The sequence below is a fragment of the Prionailurus bengalensis genome, chromosome B1 (assembly GCF_016509475.1).
Source record: "Prionailurus bengalensis isolate Pbe53 chromosome B1, Fcat_Pben_1.1_paternal_pri, whole genome shotgun sequence".
In the NCBI taxonomy this organism is placed as follows: Eukaryota; Metazoa; Chordata; class Mammalia; order Carnivora; family Felidae; genus Prionailurus; species Prionailurus bengalensis.
The window spans coordinates 177,091,512-177,103,317 of record NC_057344.1 but is presented as its reverse complement, the minus strand read 5'-3'; positions in this window follow the sequence as shown (position 1 = coordinate 177,103,317).

Below are 11,806 nucleotides of genomic sequence, written 5' to 3'. Positions count from 1 at the left end.
AATTTGTTCTTATTTATTTATTTATTTATTTTTGAATGTTTATTTATTTTTGATAGCACAAACACGAGGGGGAGAGAGAGGAGACAGAGGATCTGAAGTAGGTTCTGCACTGTGAATAAACAGACTGACATGAGGCTCCATCTCACAAACTGTGAGATCTTGACTTGAGCTGAAATCCAGAGTCAGATGCTTAACCGACTGAGCTACGTAGATGCCCCGAAATTTGTTTTTACATCACCAAAACTTATCCTAGTGAAGATGACAGATATCCTTGTATTTTCAGTATCTTTTTTATGTGATACTTAAATAAGGGTCACATATGAAAATGTGACTATAAACAATATAAAGCAATTCAATTGCGGGAAAAAAATCCATATACATAAAAATATAAGTAAGCAAAAAGAGCATCGCATGCGAGGCTACAAATTAGATGGACAAATTATGTTTCATGAGTTGAGGACTACTAGTCTCCATTTCTGCTACCATGTGTTTCTAGCCTTTTTTTTATTTCTGTATTTAATATTTTTTGCATTTAAATCTCTTCTTCACTAAACGGTCAGATCTTCCATTTTATCTGTTTTACATTTTATTTGGCTCACCATTGTATCTATAGAGACCAGTCAAGAGCATGGTACAAATATTTGTTCCATCAACATGTACAGAAGACATCAATTCAGAGTGACAGTAAGGAAGTTAGAATAAATTTTAGAGGCACAACTGTTTACGTATTTCAAAAAGAAGGGGTGGAAGAGCTAAAATGGCAGAGAGGTAGGGAGATCCTAGGCTTACCTCACTGACCAAGGTCCAAACACTCCTCACTGCAGACAAGGAGAAACTCTGTAGAGGACTGACCTGAGGGAAAAAGCAGCCAAAACACAGCAGCAGAGTGAACACAACATACATCAGAGACACTTCATGAAGCACCAGGCCCTGGAGAGCACATGACCTCTTCTTCATAACTCCATTACTTTCAGAAGCAGGAAAGATAACAGGCTTCTGTAGTACGCAGAAGACAGACACCTAGACAAAATGCCAAGATGGACGAATTCATCCCAAAAGAAAGATAAAGAAAAGGTCACGGTCAGGGATCTGATTGAAATAGATGTAAGTAATATGCATCATCCAGAATTTAAACTAACAATCATAAAGACACTAGCTGGCTTGAGAAAAGCATAGACCACACCAGGGAGTCTTTTACTGCAGAGATAAAAGACCTAAAATCTAGTCAGGCCAAAATAAAAAATGCAATAACCTAGAATTAAAAACTGACTGGTGTAATGACCACAAGGGTGGAAGAAGCAGAGGAACAAGTAAGTGATATAGTAGATAAACTCATGGAAAATAATAAAGATGAAAAGAAGAGAGAAAAAGAAATATCGGATCATGAATGTAGACCTAGGGAACTCAATGATGGCATAAAGCATAACACTGGTATTATAGGAGTCCCAAAAGATGAAGAGAGGTAAAAGGGGACAGAAGGCTTATTTGAGGAAATTATAGCTGAAAAGTTCCCTAATCTGGGGAAAGAAACAAACATCCAAATCCATCAGGCAGAGAACTCCCATGAAAATCAATAAAAGAAGGCCACCACTAAGACATATCAGAGTTAAATTTACAAAATATAAATATAAAGAAAAAATCCTAAAAGCAGCAAGATAAAAGAAGTCCCTAACTTACAAGGGAAGAAATTTAAGTTAGCAACAGATCTCTACACAGAAAGCTGGCAGGCCAGAAGGGAATGGCATGATATATTCAATGTGCTGAATGAGAAAAATATGGAGCAGAGAATACTTTATACAACAAGGCTGTTTTTTAGAATAAGAGAGATAAAGAGTGTCCCAGACAAGTAAAAACTAAAGGAGTTTGTGACCACTGAAACAACTCTACAAGAAATATTAAAGGGGACTCTTTGAGTGGTGAAGAAAGACCAAAAGTGGCAAAGACTGTAAAGGAAAGGAGAAAATCTCCAGAAACAATAACAGAACAAGTAAAAAGGGGGCACTAAATTCATATCTAACACTAATTACTCTAAGTGTAAATGGACCAAACCCTCCAACCAAAAAACATAGTGTCAGAATGGATAAAATAATAAGACCATATATATGTTTCCCATAAGAGACTCATTTTAAACCTAAAGACACCTTAGATTGAAAGTGAGAGGATGGAGAAATATCTATCATACAAATGGTACTTATGTCAGACAAACTATATTTTAACCCAAAGACTGTGAAGAGAGATGGAGAAGAGCATGACATCATAGTAAAGGGGTCCCTCTGACAAGAAGATCTAACAATTGTAAATATTTATGACCCTCAATGATGGCATCTAAATATATAAAACAATAACAAACATAGAGAACCTCACTGATAACAACACAATAATAGTAGGGGACTTTAACACCCTATTTACAGCAAGAGACAGATCATCTAAGCAGAAAATCAACAAGGAACCAGTGACTTTGGATAACACACAGAATCACATGGATTTAACAAATATATTCAAAACATTTCATTCCAAAGCAGCAGAATACATATTTTTTTCCAAGTTCACATACCATTTTCCCAAATAGATCACATACTAGGTCACAAATAAGGCCACAACAAGAACAAAATGATTGAGATGATAGCATGAATATTTTCTGAACAAAATGTTATGAAACTTGAAATAAACCACAAGAAAACATTTGGAAAGACCACAAATACATGGAGGTTAAAAAAACATCGTACTAAAGAATAAATGGTTAACCAGGAAATTAAATAATAAATTAAAAATTCTGGGAAACAAATGAAAATGAAACCATGATGGTCCAAACTCTGTATATAGTAATACAGGCCAACCTCAGGAAGTAAGAAAAAAATCAAATACATAACCTAACCATACACCTAAAGGAGCTAGAAAAAAAAAAAAAGTGAATCCTAAAGCCAGCAGAAGAAGGGAAATAATATTGATTAGGACAGAAGTAAATGATGTAGAAACAAACAAACAAAAAAATAAGCAAAAAACAGTACTGATCAATGAAACAAGGAGGTGGTTCTCTGAAGGAATATAATTTATAAACCCCTAATTAGACTTATCAAAAAGAAAAGAGAAAGGGCCCAAACATGAATGAGAGAGGAGAGATCACAACTAACACCACAGAAATACTAACAATTACAAGAGAATATTATGAAAAATTATAATGCAAAGAATTGGGCAATCTGGGAAAAAAATGAATAAATTCCTAGAAACATATAAACTACAAAACTGAAAAAGGATGAAATAGAAAACTTGAATAGATTGTTGGCCAGCAAAGAAATTGAATCAGTAATCAAAAATCCCCCAACAAACAAAAGTCCAGGGCCAGATGGTTTTCACAGGGGAATTCTACCAAACATTTAAAGAAGGGTTAATATCTATTCTCAACCTGTTTCAAAAAAAAACATAAATGGAAGGAAAAATTTCAAACTCTTTCTGTGAGGCCAGCATTACCTTGACTCCAAAACCAAAGACCCCACTGAAAAAGAGAATTAGAGCCAATATCCCTGATGATCATGGATCCAAAATTTCTCAGCAAAATACTAGCAAATTGAGTCCAGTAGTGCATTAAAAGAATCATTCACTACAATCAAGTGGGATTTATTCCTGGGCTGCAAAGGAGGTTTAATATTTGCAAATCAATCAATGTGCTACATGATATTAATGAGAGAAAGGATAAGAATCTAATAATCCTCTCAATAGATATGGAAAAAGTATTTGACAAATACTGCATCCATTCTTGAAAAAAGACCCCAAAACTTCAACAAAGTAGGGATAGAGGGAACATACTTCAACATCATAAAGGCCATATATTAAAGGCTCACAGATAATATAATCCTCAATGGGGAGAAACTGAGAATTTTTCCTCTATGGCCCAGAAGAAGACGGATGTTCACGATCACGATTGTCATATAACATAGTACTAGAGTCTTAGTCTCAACAATCAGACAAAAAAAGAAATAAAAGGCATCCAAATTGGAAAGGAAGAAGTGAAACTTTCACTATTCGTGCATGACATGATACACTATATAGAAAACCAAAACTCCACCAAGGAAATGTTAGAACTGACACACGAATTCATAAAGTTGCAGGATACAAAATCACCATACAGAAATCTGTTGCATATCTATACACCAATAATGAAGCAATAGAAAGAAAAATCAAGGAATCCATCTCATTTACACTTACAATGAAAACAATAAGACACTTAGTAATAAACCTAACCAATGAGGTAAAACGTCTGTGTGCTAAAACTATAGAAAACTTATGAAAGTGATTGAGGATGACACAAAGAAATGGAAAAAAAAAATCCATGTTCATAGATTGGAAAAGGAAATATTGTTAAAATGTCTATACAACCCTAAGGAACCTACACATTTAATGCAATTCCTATCAAAATACCACCAACATTTTTCACAGAGCTGGAACAAACTATTGTAGAATTTGTATGGAACCACAAAAGACCCCAAATTGCCAAAGCAATCTTCAAAAAGAAAAGCAAAGCTGGAGTCTGGAGGCATCACAATTTGAGACTTCAAGTTACATTACAAAGATGTAGTGATTAATATATGATGATGATTGATACATGATGGTAGTGGCACAAAAACAGACACACTGATCAATAGAACAGAATAGAAAACCCAGAAGGGGTCCCACAAATACGTGGTCTTCAACAAAGTAGAAAAGAATATCCAATGGGAAAAAAGACAGTCTCTTCCACAAATTGTGTTGGGGAACCTAGACAGCAACATGCAAAAGAATGAAACTGGACCATTTTCTTACACCTTACATGAGAATAAATTCAAAATGGGTTGAAGACATGAATGTGAGACAGGAAACCATCAAGCCCTAGAGGACAACACAAGTAACAATTTCTTTGCCATTGGCTGTCACAACTTCTCACTAGATAAGTCTCCTGAGGCAAGGGAAACAAAAGCAAAAATGGAATATTAGTACTTCACCAAGATAAAAAGCTTAGGCACAGGGAAGGGAAGAAATCAACAAAATTAAAAGGCAACCTTCAGAATGGGAGAAGATATTTGCAAATGAATTACCTGAAAAACAGTTAGTATCCAAAATCCAAAAGAATGTGCCAAACTCAAAACCCAAAAAAAAATCAACCCAATTAAAAACTTGTCAGAAAACATGAATAGACATGTTTCCAAAGAAGACATACCGATGGCTAACAGGCACTTAAAAAGATGCTCAACATCACTCATCATCAGGGAAATACAAATCAAAACCAAAATGAGATACCACCTCACACCAGTCAGAGTGGCTAAAATTAACAAGACAGTAAACTACAGATTTTGGCAAGGATGCTGAGAAAGTGGAGCCCTCTTACACTGTTGGTGGGAATACAAACTAATGCAGCCACTCCAGAAAACATTATGGAGGTTCCTAAAATATTTCAAAATAGAGCTACCCTATGATCTGGCAATTGCACTACTAGGTATATACCCAAAGGGTACAAAAATACTGATTTGAAGGGATATATGCACCTTGATATTTATAGGAACATTATTGACAATAGTCAAATTATGGAAAGAACCCAAATCTCCATCAACTGATGAATGGATAAAGAAGAGTTGGGGTGTGTGTGTGTATGTGTGTGTGTGTATAAATGGGTGATGGATATTAAAGATGGCTCTGTTTGTGATGAGCACTGAGTGTTGCATGTAAGTGATGAATCACTAAATTCACTAAATGAATTACCTGAAACTAATACTACGTTGCATGTTAACTAACTGGAATTTAAATAAGAACTCGAAACTAGAAACAAACAAAAAACCCCAGAAAACAGAAGAAGGGATACAGAGCACAATAGAGGCCCATTGAAGTATGTATGTGGAGATTGCGATGACATGTGGGTAAAATGGCATATAGATTAAATGGATTAAATGTTGAGATTCACATGTGGATGACCAGGAGATAAAGCAGAAATGACCTGCTAAACCAACATGCATCACTGAGAACGCATGCTTTGGGATTTGGATTACACATAGAAATAATAAATACATGATTAGGGAAAAATGTATCTGATACAATAAATACACTATTTCCTATATAAAATGCCCTATTAAAGATACCTTCTCAATAAAAGTATTTAAATTTGAGTTATATTCTAAGTAAACTTAGAGTTTTGAGAGTGTGCTGCTTTCTTATGACTGAGTTTATGACTGAGCTAGTTTTTGTTTACTTCTTCTTCTTCTTCTTTTTTTTTTTTTTAAATCTAACGTCCTGGCTAAGCATCCTATTTAGATTTGCTGAGACAGCTAACTACCACTGTGCATAACTTCCAGAATGGGAAATTAGCCTGGCTAATTTAACCACCAGGATTCTAGTCTAATCCTGTTGATGTATTCCTGATAATTAACAATCTGTGAGCAGCTGCATTGTCCGGTATCCAATATACAGCATAAGGAAAATGATCATTTGTATATTGTGGCTTTGGTGGACTAAATGAAAGAGCACTTTTTTTATTAATAGCTGCACTTTTCATAAATTTTATGAGTTAATAAGGTTCAATTAATGTTGCCAAGTGGCGTGCTTCATACATATGTCTCTGGGGGTTTTGTGAAGTTGGGAAGAATGTATAATGAATGGTTGAGCAGTTCTATTGGTACCCTAGTAATTAGAGAACGAGTAATTAATGTGCATCTGTGTTAAGCTCCTGGGTACAGTCAACGACCCTGTAGTGTGCAAAAAAGAGAAATTATGAGCTTGGCAGGGGAATACAGCTTTTCTCTTTTTCTTAAATTTTAGATCTACATCTGTGTTTAATTAGAAGAAGAAATGAATTCCCATTAACACCATTAGGCAACATGCTATGATTGGTTAAAGCCTACATGGACTGTGAAACTGATCTAGAAGGCTCAGGAGATTACAACAGGGTTTTTTAATCTCAGAAGGAATTTATATTTTTAATAAAATTAGAATACTGAGTAGTACACACACGGCTGTCTGCAGAATACCTTCTCCTTTCCACTTCTGGCCACTTTCTAAAACTATGTGTAATCCAAACAAAGATCTACTAAGCGAAAATGACTTCCCACACACACAATGGGGTGAGACACAGCCATCAGGGGTGAGATGTAATACCATCACCTGTGAGAGCCTCAGTATGCAAAAATGTCACAGATATTAATGACAGTATCACATAGTTTGCTGAAAGATAATAGTCACGGATGTTACGGATGACTAGCTATGCCGATGCTTTAGTTTCCAGAGAGATTCAAATTAAATTGCTTTTATCGCCTGAAGGAGAGTAACATTTCATATTCTACATGATAATGAAATGTATCCTTAGGGCAAGTAGTATGTCTGTACTTTTAAAATGAAACAGGCATGATTTAATTAGTATGCAAGAACATAGGCCTAGATTTTAAGAGAAAGATCACTCTCCTGAGTGTTCTTGTTCAGTGGCCCTCTAAAATTCTGCTTTTTGAGAGAGCTACTGAATAGCTGTATTTGTAATTAAACATTGCCTTTACTTAAAGTTTTGGTAGTATTCTGCCAAATATTCCATTGAGATATTACTTTGAAATGACAATATTCATTCATTCATATACAATTATGCTAGGAGCTTGCTATGCACTATTGGATATAAAGTTGGAATTTGGAGAAACAAATTCAGTATTGGACAGCAACAAACAAATTATATAAGCAAATTAATAATGGTGGATAATTTCACCCACAGGAACGTTCAGTATTTGCATTTAGATGCGAGCTTTAAAGCAAAACACAAAATTGTTTGTTACTTCCTATTTAAAGATACAATGTTTAAGGAATATCTATCATAAGTTTTAAACACTTCCCCCACATTTGATGATTCACTTAAGATTTGAAAAGAGTTTCTTTTTAAAAAGTTGAAATATTGAAATGACAGTTGCATTTTAGTTTTCTATATTATGCAAGTATTGTACTTTAGAAACTCTGGAGCCAATAGGTCCAAGATGAAAATTGCCTCTTGCTTACTAGGTAATATGACCTCGATTAAATTGCCTACGTTATGTAATTTTCCTTTCTTATCTTGAAAAAGTGAAAATAACAATGCTTTTATCACAAGGGTCACCACAATGTAAAATGAGAATGAACATGTCTGATGAGGGTGACGATGATAATGAAGAAAATGATGGTGGCTAGTGTTGGTGAAAAGTATTATGTGGTACATTTCTCACAAGTAGGGCACCTGGGTGGCTCAGTTGGGTAAGCGTCTAACTTTGACTCAGGTCATGGTCTCACAGTCTGTGAGGTGGAGCCCCACATCAGGCTCTGTGCTGACAGCTCGGAGCCTGGAGCCAGCTTCGGATTCTGTGTCTCCCTGTCTCTCTGCCCCTCCCCCGCTCACACTCTGTCTCTCTCTTTTTCAAAAATAAATCAAGATTAAAAAAAAAGACAAAACAGATTTCCCACAAGTGAGGTAGATTGGAGATGTTGGAGATGGCCTTACATTCTTTGCTACTTTCCTTTTGCCAAGCAGGATTTAATTCACTACTGCTTATGTATATTCTAGCCCTTGTAACTTCTCTGACCAATGAAATATAGCAAAAAAAAAAAAAAAAAAAAAGAGAGAGAGAGAGAGTTCTAGGACTACTGAGGTGGTACTGTAAGAAGCTTACAATTTTCATCAGGCTTCCTGGAAGGGCACTCACTCTGAAGATATTCCCTCCTGAAGTCTATCTGTCCTTTCTACGTCACATGGAAAACCCATACATAGTCACTGTGTTCGGAAGTCCCAAATATACGTCAGATGACAGTGACCAGCAACTGTCCACCCTGTGTATGGCCATTTTCAAGTTCAGCCCAACGGAGCCTTTAGATGACTACAGCCCCATTTAACTCACATTTAACTATTTCTGCATGAGTGACTCAACGTGGTAACCAGCCGATTGAACCTATTCAATGTATATAAAAGCAAGAGATAGTAAGGAATTGTCATTTTAAGATTTACACAGCAAGAGCTAACTGGAACAACAAAAAATATCATTAAGTGAACATTTTATTATGCCATTTACTTATTATGAAATCTGGGGTTCATAAAGTCCAGTAACTTGCCTCAGGTTACACAGTAAAGAGAATATAACAGCAATAGCAATGACAACAATAATAATTTTCAACGTTTAATATACGTCAGATGCTGTTCAATGCAGTTTTCATATGTCTTATTAGAGTAATGTTGCCACACAATGTGACCTTGGTTTACCTGAAACCAACATATACTTGTACAACAGTGATTTGACCAGTCTCTACGTTACGGCTACGTTCATCACAAGTATAGCTACCATCTGTCACCATGCGACCCTAATTACAATATCATTGGCTATATTCCCTATGCTGTACCTTTCGTCTCTGTGACTTATTCATTCCATAATTGAAACCCTGTACCTCCCACTGCCCTTCACCCTTAGCATTTTACATATGTTAACTCATTGGATCACCATATGATTAGTTTTCCTGGTATAATCTGTTTCGTTTTCTAAGTAAGGAAATTGAGATGCAGAAAGATTAACTTGACCAGCACACAATAGAACTGGAATATTAGATTAGTGTGAAAAGCTCCCTATCACCATAGTATGATGTCTTTTTTTTTTTTCATAGTATTTTGTCTTAAGCAGTTGATCTTGGACTTAAACCCATATATGCTTGATTTTAAACTCCAGTAAATGTTATGTTTATATGTTGGTTTCCCTATCTCTCATACACCTTGTAGGAATATAGTCCAAGTCAACTCATCTGGCTGAACCATTTATAAGTCTGACTCTTCAACTTGAACCAATGACTGGGTTTTGTTCATTTTATCTTTCCTCTATCAGGTTATAAGATCTACAAGCACAAAAACTATCTCTCACTTGCTCACCTTTAAATCTCCAATGCCTAACAAACTTCCTGGCACAGACAGGGTTTTGTTTTCAAGAATTTTTGGAATGGATGACCACAGGGAGATCTTGGCTACCTTAAGATAAGTTGAAAATATGAATATTAAGCTATCCTTTGAAGGGTTGACCCTGGAGCCAGATCAGCTTTCCTAGTCCCTACCCTGGCTTCCTTCTGTTCCTCTTTCTCTCCTCCCCTCTCCCCCAATGGTTCTAAACATTGGGGAGAGAGAGAAAGCATTACTCTATTATCTAAAAAAAAGTCAATTCTCATAACACTAATATATGAAAGTTTTAACTTGAAGATGACAATGATGTACAGCTATCTGAGGTAGTTTGAATTATTTTTTGTGTGCTCATATAATAAATAACAAACCTTAATTGCCAAACAGATGTTTTGAGGACACAAGTCTTCATCAATTCAGTTAAAAGCATTATTGCTGGGGCACCTGGGTGGCTCAGTCGGTTAAGCGTCCAACTTTGTCTCAGGTCATGATCTCGCGGTCCGTGAGTTCGAGCCCCGCATAGGGCTCTGTGCTGACAGCTCAGAGCCTGGAGCCTGCTTCAGATTCTGTGTCTCCCTCTCTCTCTGACCCTCCCCTGTTTGTGCTCTGTCTCTCTCTGTCTCAAAAATAAATAAAACATTAAAAAAAATAAAAAAAAATAAAAGCATTATTGACACTGTCTTTCTAAAAAGAGATTTTGGATATATGCATGTTGTATTGAAAACAGGAAGGGGGGTTGCATTACTGTCTAATAGCAATCCCCCTCATTATCATAATATCATAATTATCATCATCATAACTTCCTACATTCCTTTCTATCTAAGATATTTAAAGTTAAATAAATTGAAAGAAGAGCTACTCCCTCCAAACAAACCACAGGTAAAATGTTCTAAGCAAACATGAAAATGTAGGCTGTTTTTGAGCCATTAAACTCAGAGCCATCACAGCCAAGGATTGCCAATTCAATGTTTTTCTCTTGAGTGTCTTTGGAAACCATACTTTTCTCTTGTTCTGTATTGTTTCACTTTAAAATTATGACATGAAAATTTTAAAGTCCCAAACAAATTATAATCAAATAATTCTGTGTACTTGCTTTGTATCATGGAATGTATACGAATAAAATTACTATTTCTACTTAAGATCATAATAACTGCATTATTCTGAAATTTCGTATAATGAAAGTCAGCATGTTAATGAAATTACAATTGTTTTTAGACAATAATTTTGGAGGAGAAAAGTTATTTATTACAAGCTCTGAATCTGCTTTTGCTATTGCTAGAGAAAGATTTCTGACTTCCACAGAAATCAATTTTGTGTGCGAGTGATAAATCAAGAGGGTAAAACATACTGAACCATTCTAAAAGAAATTAATTGAGCCATAAGATTAATTTTTATTTTCAATGAGTTTTAAAATGTCTTACCAGGATGATACAGGAGTAAAAAGTAATTTCATGAGGTATACCTTCACAGAAAACTCCATAAGAATTCCAAAGATATATGCTTTTGTTAATATATTATTGCTTTATTATTTTAAAACAATTTTGCTACCATATTTTACATATTCATTTAGAAATAGCCACTTCCTTCAGGAATATGTTTTAATTTACTTTTATTCACAAGGAGGTTTTCTGTATTATTTCAAATAATATTAAAGACCTCAACTAGATTTTACATTTATTAAAGGGAGCACAGGTTTTAAAAGTCTGAGGTAGACCAATTCAAAAAAAAAAAAAAAAAAACACTACAAGGGAAATTTCATGTCAGCTATCACATTTTGATTTAGTACTTGACTATGTGGCTAGAAATAATACAGTCAAAGAAAAATGTCTGATGAAGGCAATAGGAAATCAAAGAAGGCTACCCATTGAATTAGTTCATATTTTCTCAGCAGTGTCTGCCAGTGACTTAGTT